The 11,146-nt window shown below is 56.0% G+C and overlaps 1 long non-coding RNA gene across 1 annotated transcript in view; it reads right to left on the reverse strand.

The window, feature by feature from the left end:
- The window catches only part of LOC146813811 (uncharacterized), a 117,395-nt gene extending 107,335 nt beyond the window's left edge, over positions 1-10,060 (reverse strand). The window contains exon 1 of the long non-coding RNA XR_014962902.1: positions 9,946-10,060. This is a non-coding gene — a long non-coding RNA (uncharacterized LOC146813811). The remainder of the gene's footprint in view (positions 1-9,945) is intronic.
- Positions 10,061-11,146: the final 1,086 nt, after the last annotated feature.

The raw sequence follows: 11,146 nt of genomic DNA on the forward strand, positions 1-11,146 counted from the left end.
GTTTCCTGGCGCTGGGGACCCTCGGGAACATTAAGCGAGCAATTGCCCAGAGTCACATGGTGCTGGGCTGACCTGCTGCCGGTGCCAGGGATCGAACCGTGAACCCCTGTGGTCCGGAGTCAGGCACCCTGGCCGCTGCGCCACACCTCTTCTTGGGGACTCACAACCCACCATCTGATTCTGCTTGAGATGGAGTCGAGCCCCTTCTTGGTGAAGACTTCTACCAGAGGCTTATGGTCGGTCCTCAGGTTGAACTTCATTCCCCACACAAAGTCTCTGAATTTGTTAATGGCCCAATTTGCCGGTAAAGCTTCTTTCTCGATCACCGAGTAGTTGAACTCTGCCTTACGTAGCAAGCGTGATGCAAACGCTATTGTTTCCTCTCCACCTTCTCCTACTTGCATCAGAACTGGTCCTAATCCTTTGGAGCTAGCATCGGTGGTCAACACGGTCTCCCTGTCAGTTACAAAGGATTTGAGGTTAGGAGCTTCAGCCAATGCCTTCTTTGTGTCTTCGAACTCCTTCTGGCACGCCTCACTCCAGTCGAATGTTACCCCTTTCCTTTGTAGATTACAGATGTGCGTCTGGCAAAGTTCTGAACAAATTTGCTTTAGAATTCCACCATTGCACCATTCCCATGAAGGATTTGATTTCATCTTTGCTTTTGGGTGGAGTAAGGTTAAGAAGGGTGTTTTGCAGATCTGCTTTACGGCATTCGCTTGAATTTGTAGACCCCCATGGGCGTGATGAATGCTGTGAGATCTTGTGATTCAGGGTGGAGCCTGACTTGGTAGTAGGCAGAGGTTAGATCAAGCGTAGTGAAGAACTTAGCCCCCGCTAACCTGCTCATCATTTGTGAAATGTTTGGCAGAGGGTACTTGTCAACTATAACTTCCCTGTTTAGGGCTCTTAAATCAATGCATAAACGCACTGCACCATCCCCCTTCCTGGCTGGAACAAAGGGTGCCAAGCACTCAGTGCCTCTCCTGTATCGAAATAGGTAGGTTCCTAACCTTGGCAGAGACAGGCTTGGAGTTTTCTTTGAGTCTTATTCTGTGGGCATAGTGTTTGAGACATCCTAACTTATCGGTGAAAACATCCCTAAATTCGTCTTCTATCCCCTCCAGTGTTTTCCCCATATCTTGTACCAATATTTAAGGGTTCTTATTGGGATTGAGGTAAATGCCTAAATCCTTTTGTGCTTGCCAACCCAATATGTTATCCCCCTTCTTGGACACATATATCTTAGCGACCGCAAGTCTGTCTTTGTAACCTACAGCGCCCCAGAAGTAACCCTTCATCTGTATGGGTTGCCCACCCTAGCCCCTCAGTCTTACATCCATTCTCTGCAGTGACAATTTTCCCTTAGATACTTTCTCAAAATCTTCCGCAGATATGATTGTCAGTTTAGAACACAAATCAAACATCGCTTCAACTCTTGTCTCCTCTACTGCTATAAAATCCTTAGGATTGCTCACTGACTCTTAACCTTTAACACAATTTCGTCACAGACACGGGTAGAATCATCCCTGTTGTATTTCCTGTAATTGGCATTTCTTCTGCAGCATTGTCTAAAGTGACCCTTCCTACCACACTTATTGTATGTCACATTAAGTGTGGGGCAATCCCTGTTGTTCGCTAAGTGTCCAGGTTTGCCACACCTGTAACAATTTCCTTTAAAGCTACAATTACCCTTATTTTCCTTCTGTTCCTATAATGTACCTTTGACTGCAAGCACGTTCACACTCTCAATAGAGACTTTACTCACTTTTGCCTTCCCTTCACAATCTTGCTTGATTTCGCTCACACACTGCATCATGTGCTCCACCTGCCACAATGAGCACCTCCCCAAGGGGCGGGTCATCTTTTAACCATAACTCTTTGTTGGACAGGCCACACGAAGGGCTTGCTCCCTCCCCGCACGACAGGGCCCGAGCTCCGGACCACCAGGCATAACCCACGAAAAGCACCTGTACCCCGTCTCCCGACGGATCTTCTGCCCTCGGACCTCTACTCATCACGGGGCCCAGCCCCACCGGCTCCCCCGGCCGGTTCAAGCCGCCATCTTGGGCCCTGCACCACGAGGCCGCGTGGCCTCGCCCCGACCCTAACCCCGGGCCTGGCCGGCCCCGACATCCCGGCACCACCATCCACCCAGGAGGTGAGCGGACCACTTGGCAGGTCAATGGGAGAACGAAGTGTCAAGAGCTCTTTCCCCGCCAGGTGCCGATCGCCTCCAGCTCCCCCAGGCGCTGGCTCCACCCCCTGCTGGGTGTCTGGACACCTTCATCCCGGGCCCTCCGACCTCCAAGTGCGAGGGTCCGGACATCAAAGGGCGCCTGCCCTATAACTGGGGCAACTCCGGAGCAGGAAGGCAGTTGTATCCTGGAGTCGAGAGACACCGAGAGAACTCAGCCTTGACGGACTACTGGCGCTGCCGTAGCCCGCTCTTGTGAACCATCGTCCTGCCTGCTGGCGCTGCCGCGGCCTTCTGCAACATCCATCCTCGTCGGGACCTGCTGGCGCTGCCGCGGCCCGTTGTAACGACCATCCTCACCGGGACCTGCTGGCGCTGCCGCGGACCGTACCTCGACCATCTTTCCGGGACCTGCTGGCGCTGCCGCGGACCGTACCTCGACCATCTTTCCGGGACCTGCTGGCGCTGCCGCGGACCGTGTACCGACTATCTCGACCGGGACCTGCTGGCACTGCAGCGGCCCGTACCAACTAAACCACCAAGCTCGAGGATTGTGAGCTAGTCATCATCTCATCCGAACTACCTGACTGGTAAACAGACTGTCCCGCTACCCCTTACCCTGCATTGAGAGACTTGAATCGAGGGGACCCCTGAGTCCAGACCTCCTTGTACCATTCAACCGTACCTTAAGAAGTGCTTATAAAGAACACTGAACCTTATCCGTGTGTGGTATCTGTCTGTGGGGGGGGAAGTTACTTGTCTGTACGATCGCTGGAGACGGCTCTCCCCGGAGACCTCTCCTCCTGACCCCGGCCGACCCTCCCGGTCCGTCTACCCTTTCTAACATTGGTGGCCAGCGGCGCGATCCGAATCAACGCGTAATCGTACAGAGAGTAGCTCACCCCACGACAAAAACACGATGTCAGCCAAAGATAGCAGCTCCACCGAGAAATTCCAAATGGATAAGTTAGAAGAATACAACCACCGCGAATTGAGACAATTCTGCATAGAACTTGGCATTGCTACCACCGGCCTGAGTACCAAGGATGATCTAAAGCACGCCCTAGAGTCGTGGACAGAAACTGGGGTCGCCGGACCCTCCGACCAAAGCAGCATCACACCAGAGGGGAACGCCACGGCTCCCGAGGAGCGGGGAACGGGCCTCTCGCAGGAGGAGATCCGAGAAAGAGAAAGAACCAGATTGCACGAGTTGGAAATGGCACGACTCAAGATGGATGGGGAACTCAAGTTAGCTGAACAGAAACTCAACCTCGAGCATATGCGGCTCCGAGAAGAACGAGAAGAGAAGCAGAGACAGAGAGAGCTGGATGAGAAAAAAATAACGCTCGAGCACGAGCGCCAACTAGCGGAGATAGAACTTCGGAAACAGAATAAAGAACTGGGGGTGCCTGAGCGACCACACACCCAGGGGCCAATCGAGAAAAAAGTCCACATCCCCAAGGATGTTGTCCGCGAGTATGTCCGAGAAGACGACATACAACAGTGGTTTAAAGCCTACGAGATCGCCATGACCTCCCACCGGATCGACCGGAGTGATTGGGGAGCCGGACTTTGGGGGAGGTTTATCAACGAGGGTCGCGATGCCCTACTGCAGCTCCCAGATCACCAAATGTCGTCCTACGACCACATGAAGGCTGCCCTCCTCACCCGCTACGGCCTCACACCCGAGATGTACCGCCAGAGGTTCAGAGATTGCACCCGGATCCCAGGTACAACTTGGGTAGAATACGTGAACTATTTCAGCCGTGCCTTCGAGGGTTGGATCAAGGGGAGCCATGTCACCACCTACGAACAACTCTTTAACCTTATGGTATGGGAACACCTGTCGAACAACTGTTTCGTCGAGCTCAGGCAGCACCTCCTCGACAGTAAGCTGACTGACCCCCGGCAGCTCGCCGCCGAAGCTGACCGATGGGAAAGCACCCGAGTGGGCCGGAGGGGGCCACACGAACAGAACAGAAGCAACCAAGGCCAGCACCGTCCTCGGGGAGGAGGAGGGGGCCAGGGGCGAGGGAGAGACGCCTTGCCGGCAACACCCGTGGCCAGCACCCCGCCTCCGGCCGGCCGGGGCAACCCCCCGTGGCGTCCTGGGTTCCGAGCCAACGTCACGTGCCACCGATGCCAGCGAGTCGGCCACTACGCCAATGACCCGAGCTGCCCGCAGAACCAAACACCCAAGCCCCGCCAGGTAGCTGCTGCCGCCCTGGGGGAAGAGCGATTATCGGAGGAACCAGAAGGGTATGAGCCGGCCCAGCAAGAGTGGGAACCGGCCGCCATGGTCCTGGCGTGCTTAGGGGGAAGAGACATGGTCCCGCGGGCTCCCCTACCCGCTAACACCAGGAAATACGGTCAGTGGGTGACCATTAATGGACAGCGAGCCGAGGCCTTGCGTGACACAGGCGCCAGTGTGACGGCCGTCCGCTGTCACCTGGTGAAGCCCGAGCAGATCCTGCCGAACATTCTCTGCCCCGTCCGCTCGGCAGACAACTCTGAGAGTATGTGTCAAATGGCCTGCGTCCCATTCGAATGGGGAGGGGTCTCCGGCCTGTTGAAGGTGACGGTCCGGGACGATGCCCCCGTGGACTGCCTCCTGGGGAATGACCTCGAGAGTTCCCCGTGGGCCACCGTTGAGAGAAGAGAGCACCTGGGGATGCTGGGCCTCCCGGACTGGGCCTGCATAACCACCCGGTCCATGGCCGCCCGTGCCGTCCCCCGATCAGAAGAACCGGAATGGCCAGCACCTCCGCCCCCGGTCGCCCCAGTAGAAGACAACGACGAGGCCAGCCTCCCGGACCCGACGACCGAAGGGGACGCGCAACCCCAGGACCTTCCTGACCTGGCTCAGTGGCGTCAAGAAGGGGGGCCCACCCAAGAACAGTTCCGCCAGGAACAAAAGACCTGTCCCTCCCTCGAGGGACTCCGCCAACAAGCCAGCGCCCAGAACGCAGGGGACTCCACCGGAACTCACTGGGTCTACTGGGATAACGACCTGCTATACAGCGAGCAAAGAATCGCCGAGCTGGGGGCCGGTCGAGTACTGGTGGTACCTCTCCGCTTCAGAGACTTTCTGCTCAACCTGGCCCACGATGTCCCCCTGGCTGGACACCTGGGCCAGGACAAAACGTACAGCCGCCTAGTGACCCACTTTTTCTGGCCGAAAATGAGGAACGACGTCCTGAACCACTGCTGATCTTGCCCCACATGCCAAGCCAGCGGGAAGAGTGGTCGGAAGCTGAAAGCCCCTCTGCAACCCTTCCCTGTGGTCACCACCCCGTTCAAAAGGGTGGGGATAGACATTGTGGGGCCTCTGGACCCCCGCACGGCACAAGGACACAGGTTCATCTTAGTACTGGTGGACCATGCCACCCGCTACCCCGAGGCGGTGCCCCTACGGACCGTGACAGCTCCGGTGGTTGGCCGGGCCCTAATGGGGATCTTCTCCCGGGTAGGCTTCCCCCGAGAAGTCGTCAGCGACCGAGGCACGAACTTTATATCCAAATACATGAAGTCCCTCTGGCAACAATGCGGGGTCACCTACAGATTCACGACCCCCTATCACCCCCAAGGGAACGGACTAGTGGAGCGTTTTAACCGCACTCTCAAGAGGATGATTGGGGGATTGGAAGAGCCCCTCCGTCGCCAGTGGGATGTACTACTCCCGTGCCTCCTCTTCGCCTACCGAGAAGTTCCCCAGAAGTCCCTCGGTTTTAGCCCTTTCGAACTCCTGTACGGGCACCCTGTGCGAGGGCCCCTCAGCCTAGTAAAAGAAGGTTGGGAGATGGCCCCCCTAAAGACCCCTCCAGACGTCTTCAAATACATCCTGGCCCTACGCAATCAGACCCGGCGCTTCAGAGAGATGGCCAAGGCGAACCTCGAGGCCAGCCAGGAGGACATGAAGAGGTGGTATGATCACAATGCCTCCTCCGTTGAGTTCGAGCCTGGACAACAAGTATGGGTGATGTCCCCCACCGAACCATGTGCCTTGCAAGATAAGTGGACGGGGCCCTTCAAAGTGGTCGAGCGCAAAAGCCCCGTCACTTACCTCATCGACCTGGGGACCTCCCGGAACCCCCTTCGGGTCCTCCACACCAACCGACTCAAACCACACTTTGTGCGCTCAGAACTCAGCCTCCTGATGGCTACGGACAGTGGGGCAGAGGAAGACTCCGAACCCCTCCCGGATCTTCTGAAGACTCAGGAGAATGACGGCTCCGTGGACGGGGTCCGGCTCTCTGACGCCCTCACTTCGGAGCAACGCCAGGGCTGCCGGAACCTCCTGCTGCAGTTCGCTACCCTGTTCTCCCTCACCCCCGGGGTCACCCCTTGGTGTTTGCACGACGTGGACACCGGGGACAGTCCCCCTGTCCGACACCGGGCCTACCGCGTACCAGATCGGGTACGGGCCTGCATACAGGAGGAAGTGGCCAAGATGCTCACAATCGGGGTCATCGAGCCCTCGGACAGTCCCTGGGCCAGTCCGGTTGTATTGGTTACCAAAGCCGCTGCCCCCGGCACCGCACCTGAACTGAGATTCTGCGTCGACTACCGGGGCTTGAACGCTGTCACCCGGACCGACGCTCATCCGATCCCCCGAGCAGACGAGCTGATCGACCGGCTGGGGGCCGCCCGCTACCTCAGTATCTTCGACCTAACAGCGGGCTACTGGCAGATCGGCCTCACACCCAGGGCTCAGGAACGGTCAGCCTTCTCTACCCCCGATGGCCACTACCAATTCAAGGTCATGCCCTTCGGCATGAAGAATGCCCCCGCCACGTTTCAACGCCTCGTGAACCAGGTCTTGGCGGGGCTCGAAGAGTTCAGCGCTGCCTACCTGGACGATATCGCTGTATACAGCCGCCACTGGCCCGACCACCTCCGTCACCTCCAAGAGGTCCTACAGGCCCTCCAGCGGGCCGGCCTCACAATTAAGGCCGGCAAGTGCCAAATTGGCCAAGGGTCTGTGACCTACCTTGGGCACCAAGTGGGAAGCGGGCTGGTGGCCCCGCTACAACTTAAGATTGCTGCCATCCAGTCCTGGCAGCCCCCCGTCACCCAGACCGAGGTCCGAGCCTTCTTGGGGCTCACCGGCTACTACCGGCGGTTCGTGAAGGACTACGGCAGCATCGTGGGGCCCCTCACGGGTCTCACGTCCAAGAACCAACCGAAGCGGATTAACTGGACCCCCGATTGTCAAGCGGCCTTCGAGAAGCTGAAGGCCGCCCTGTGCACCGCCCCTGTGCTCCAGGCCCCCGATTACAGTCGGGAATTTGTGGTACAGACCGACGCCTCCGACCACGGCATCGGAGCCGTCCTTTCTCAGTTAAACCCCGAAGGTCATGACCAGCCGGTGGCCTTCATCAGTCGACGTCTCCTGGCCCGAGAACAGCGCTGGAGCACCATCGAGAGGGAGGCCTTCGCAGTGGTGTGGGCCCTCAAAAAGCTCCGGCCCTATCTCTTCGGTACCCACTTCCGGGTACAAACCGACCATCGACCCCTGCAGTGGCTGATGCAGATGCGGGGGGAGAACCCAAAACTCTTGCGCTGGTCCATTTCCCTGCAGGGAATGGACTTCACTGTGGAGCACCGACCAGGCCAAGACCACGCCAACGCGGATGGCCTGTCCCGCTTTTTCCGCCTCGACGAAGAGAGTCCCCAAGGAGATGGGTGACTCTCCCCGCCTTCAGCTGGGGGGGACGCATGTTGGACAGGCCACACGAAGGGCTTGCTCCCTCCCCGCACGACAGGGCCCGAGCTCCGGACCACCAGGCATAACCCACGAAAAGCACCTGTACCCCGTCTCCCGACGGATCTTCTGCCCTCGGACCTCTACTCATCACGGGGCCCAGCCCCACCGGCTCCCCCGGCCGGTTCAAGCCGCCATCTTGGGCCCTGCACCACGAGGCCGCGTGGCCTCGCCCCGACCCTAACCCCGGGCCTGGCCGGCCCCGACATCCCGGCACCACCATCCACCCAGGAGGTGAGCGGACCACTTGGCAGGTCAATGGGAGAACGAAGTGTCAAGAGCTCTTTCCCCGCCAGGTGCCGATCGCCTCCAGCTCCCCCAGGCGCTGGCTCCACCCCCTGCTGGGTGTCTGGACACCTTCATCCCGGGCCCTCCGACCTCCAAGTGCGAGGGTCCGGACATCAAAGGGCGCCTGCCCTATAACTGGGGCAACTCCGGAGCAGGAAGGCAGTTGTATCCTGGAGTCGAGAGACACCGAGAGAACTCAGCCTTGACGGACTACTGGCGCTGCCGTAGCCCGCTCTTGTGAACCATCGTCCTGCCTGCTGGCGCTGCCGCGGCCTTCTGCAACATCCATCCTCGTCGGGACCTGCTGGCGCTGCCGCGGCCCGTTGTAACGACCATCCTCACCGGGACCTGCTGGCGCTGCCGCGGACCGTACCTCGACCATCTTTCCGGGACCTGCTGGCGCTGCCGCGGACCGTACCTCGACCATCTTTCCGGGACCTGCTGGCTCTGCTGCGGACCGTGTACCGACTATCTCGACCGGGACCTGCTGGCACTGCAGCGGCCCGTACCAACTAAACCACCAAGCTCGAGGATTGTGAGCTAGTCATCATCTCATCCGAACTACCTGACTGGTAAACAGACTGTCCCGCTACCCCTTACCCTGCATTGAGAGACTTGAATCGAGGGGACCCCTGAGTCCAGACCTCCTTGTACCATTCAACCGTACCTTAAGAAGTGCTTATAAAGAACACTGAACCTTATCCGTGTGTGGTATCTGTCTGTGGGGGGGGAAGTTACTTGTCTGTACGATCGCTGGAGACGGCTCTCCCCGGAGACCTCTCCTCCTGACCCCGGCCGACCCTCCCGGTCCGTCTACCCTTTCTAACACTCTTCACGTATGCGTTCAACCTTACACGTAAAAAAAAATTGATCACGTATCCGCTCCTCACACGCTCCTTCAAACTTGCAAGTGGCAGCCAGCTTCCTTAACTCTGAAACGAATTCCTCTACTGTTTCACCCTCCTTCTGCCCTCTCCTTCCAAAATGGTATCGTTCCCTAATTGTGCTAATTTTAGGCAGGAAGTGGATGTCCAGTTTCTTCACACTAATTTCATATTCATTCAAACCTCTTACCTCGTTCGTGTTCAGATCAGGAAGGTGTTCCAAGATCTCTTGCCCTTCTGCCCCTAGGTAATGTAATAGTAATGCCACTTTCCTCTCAAGACCCACGTTTGGACCACACACCACTACGTAGTTTTGGAAGACCCTTTTCCACTTGTTCCATTTTAAAACTGGCTCCCCGGAGTAGCCAGGAAAAATGGCGGTGGTGTGACATTCTGCATGGTGGCTAATAGGGCAAGCACAATTTTTTACCAGTAACACTGGAGAAATTAACTTCCTATGTTACTCAGCCTAATTTTAAAACATACTCGCAAAGCAGAGCTACACCACTATCCTTTTGTACGACAGTATGTATGAAGTGTTCTGACAAAAAGTAGAGAATGCCAGGATGAGTGTGGCACTAGAACAAACTCAGATAACAGAGCAGGGAAACAAAACACTGAATGAAATAAGAGGATAAACACAAGTCCACTAGGTGACGCTGTTCGTCTAATAATCAGTCCGAAAAATAGGCACAAAGCTCCTCTCTCAGCCTACACGAAGTGTAAGACTGCCTCTATTCCGACTTTAAGAGCAAACCACCTCCGGGACAGCCTTCCCTGAGCAGCAGCAGGGCACACTGTGCAGACGTTACCTTCAAGAGTGAAGAAAATGACACCGCATTCCTTTTCTCGCTGCGTGGCAGACACTTCCGAGGGAGGGAAAATCGATCGGCCAGTGAAGGAGAGCGGTGCCAGTCAGCGTGACTGGCAGGAGTAAAGAGCTAGGAGGGCAGCCCAGATTGGGGTAGCGTTCTTGTCAAGTGCAGTCGCCGCGCACCTGGTAGAAGTGAAGATGCCAACAGCCCTGCTGGCAAATAGTCTGGTTCCGAAGTCAAAGGCTGTGCCAGTCAGCGTGACTGGCTAGGGTGTACCCTTTATTCTTCACTTCTGCACACAAAATGGCGGTGAATTTTGAAATCTCCTTCTTTCCCTCAGAGTCTCATTTCTGCTGTCCCAGTCAGCGCGACTGGCAGGGCTCGGATTACGCAGCCCCGAACACCCCGTAATAAACACAGGAGAGTGGCGACCTTCCCCACAAGCACTACAAGTGGGTCACAGAAGGGTAATGACCACTTCTCATCGATAGTCCCACAGGCTGGTTGGAGATAGTCTGCCCAAACTCCAGTGGATCACGTTCAGAGTGCACCGTGCCAGGCAATATCTCATAAGGCTCAGCTGTCACCACTGATTCCGTGCTCAAATGAATAGCCCAGCTGGCTTTATGTGTGAAACTGCTTCTCCTCAGTCGCCCTATGTTTTTGTTATTCAATATGCGATTCCATGCAACGAGTTTTAAAATGTGCTCTTAGGCACAACTCATCATCATCATCAGTCTTTATTCGATTTAAAATGAATCATAAAAGACACAAACATAAAACATAGAGCACAATATTTTGTGCCCACAAAAGTACAAGACATCAATAAATACATTAAAAAGTATGTTAAAAAGAACATTAAACAAGTCAAAATACTGACGAAAAGATGTACAAGGTTAAAAAGACTCACAAACTACTGTGAAATCTTAATCACTAGATTATAAAACAAGTCTTGAGGCACAGAAGAGACCCAAGCCCCAATTTAATTAGGGGACTTCTAAGGTGTGCTTGATCGCTTTTCTCCGTAGAGACCACGCCCATCCCAGATATTTGGCTAAGGCCACAGAAATGATTGTTAGGGAGCTATTGCGCAGGATTCGTAATGCCACAGCGCTGCTCCTGGTACCTAGGATCTTACACATGGGAGAGAGCCAAACGCGCCTTGGTATAGTAAATGCCGGACAGGCAAACAAAAAGT

The sequence above is a fragment of the Triturus cristatus genome, chromosome 6 (assembly GCF_964204655.1).
Source record: "Triturus cristatus chromosome 6, aTriCri1.1, whole genome shotgun sequence".
In the NCBI taxonomy this organism is placed as follows: domain Eukaryota; kingdom Metazoa; phylum Chordata; class Amphibia; order Caudata; family Salamandridae; genus Triturus; species Triturus cristatus.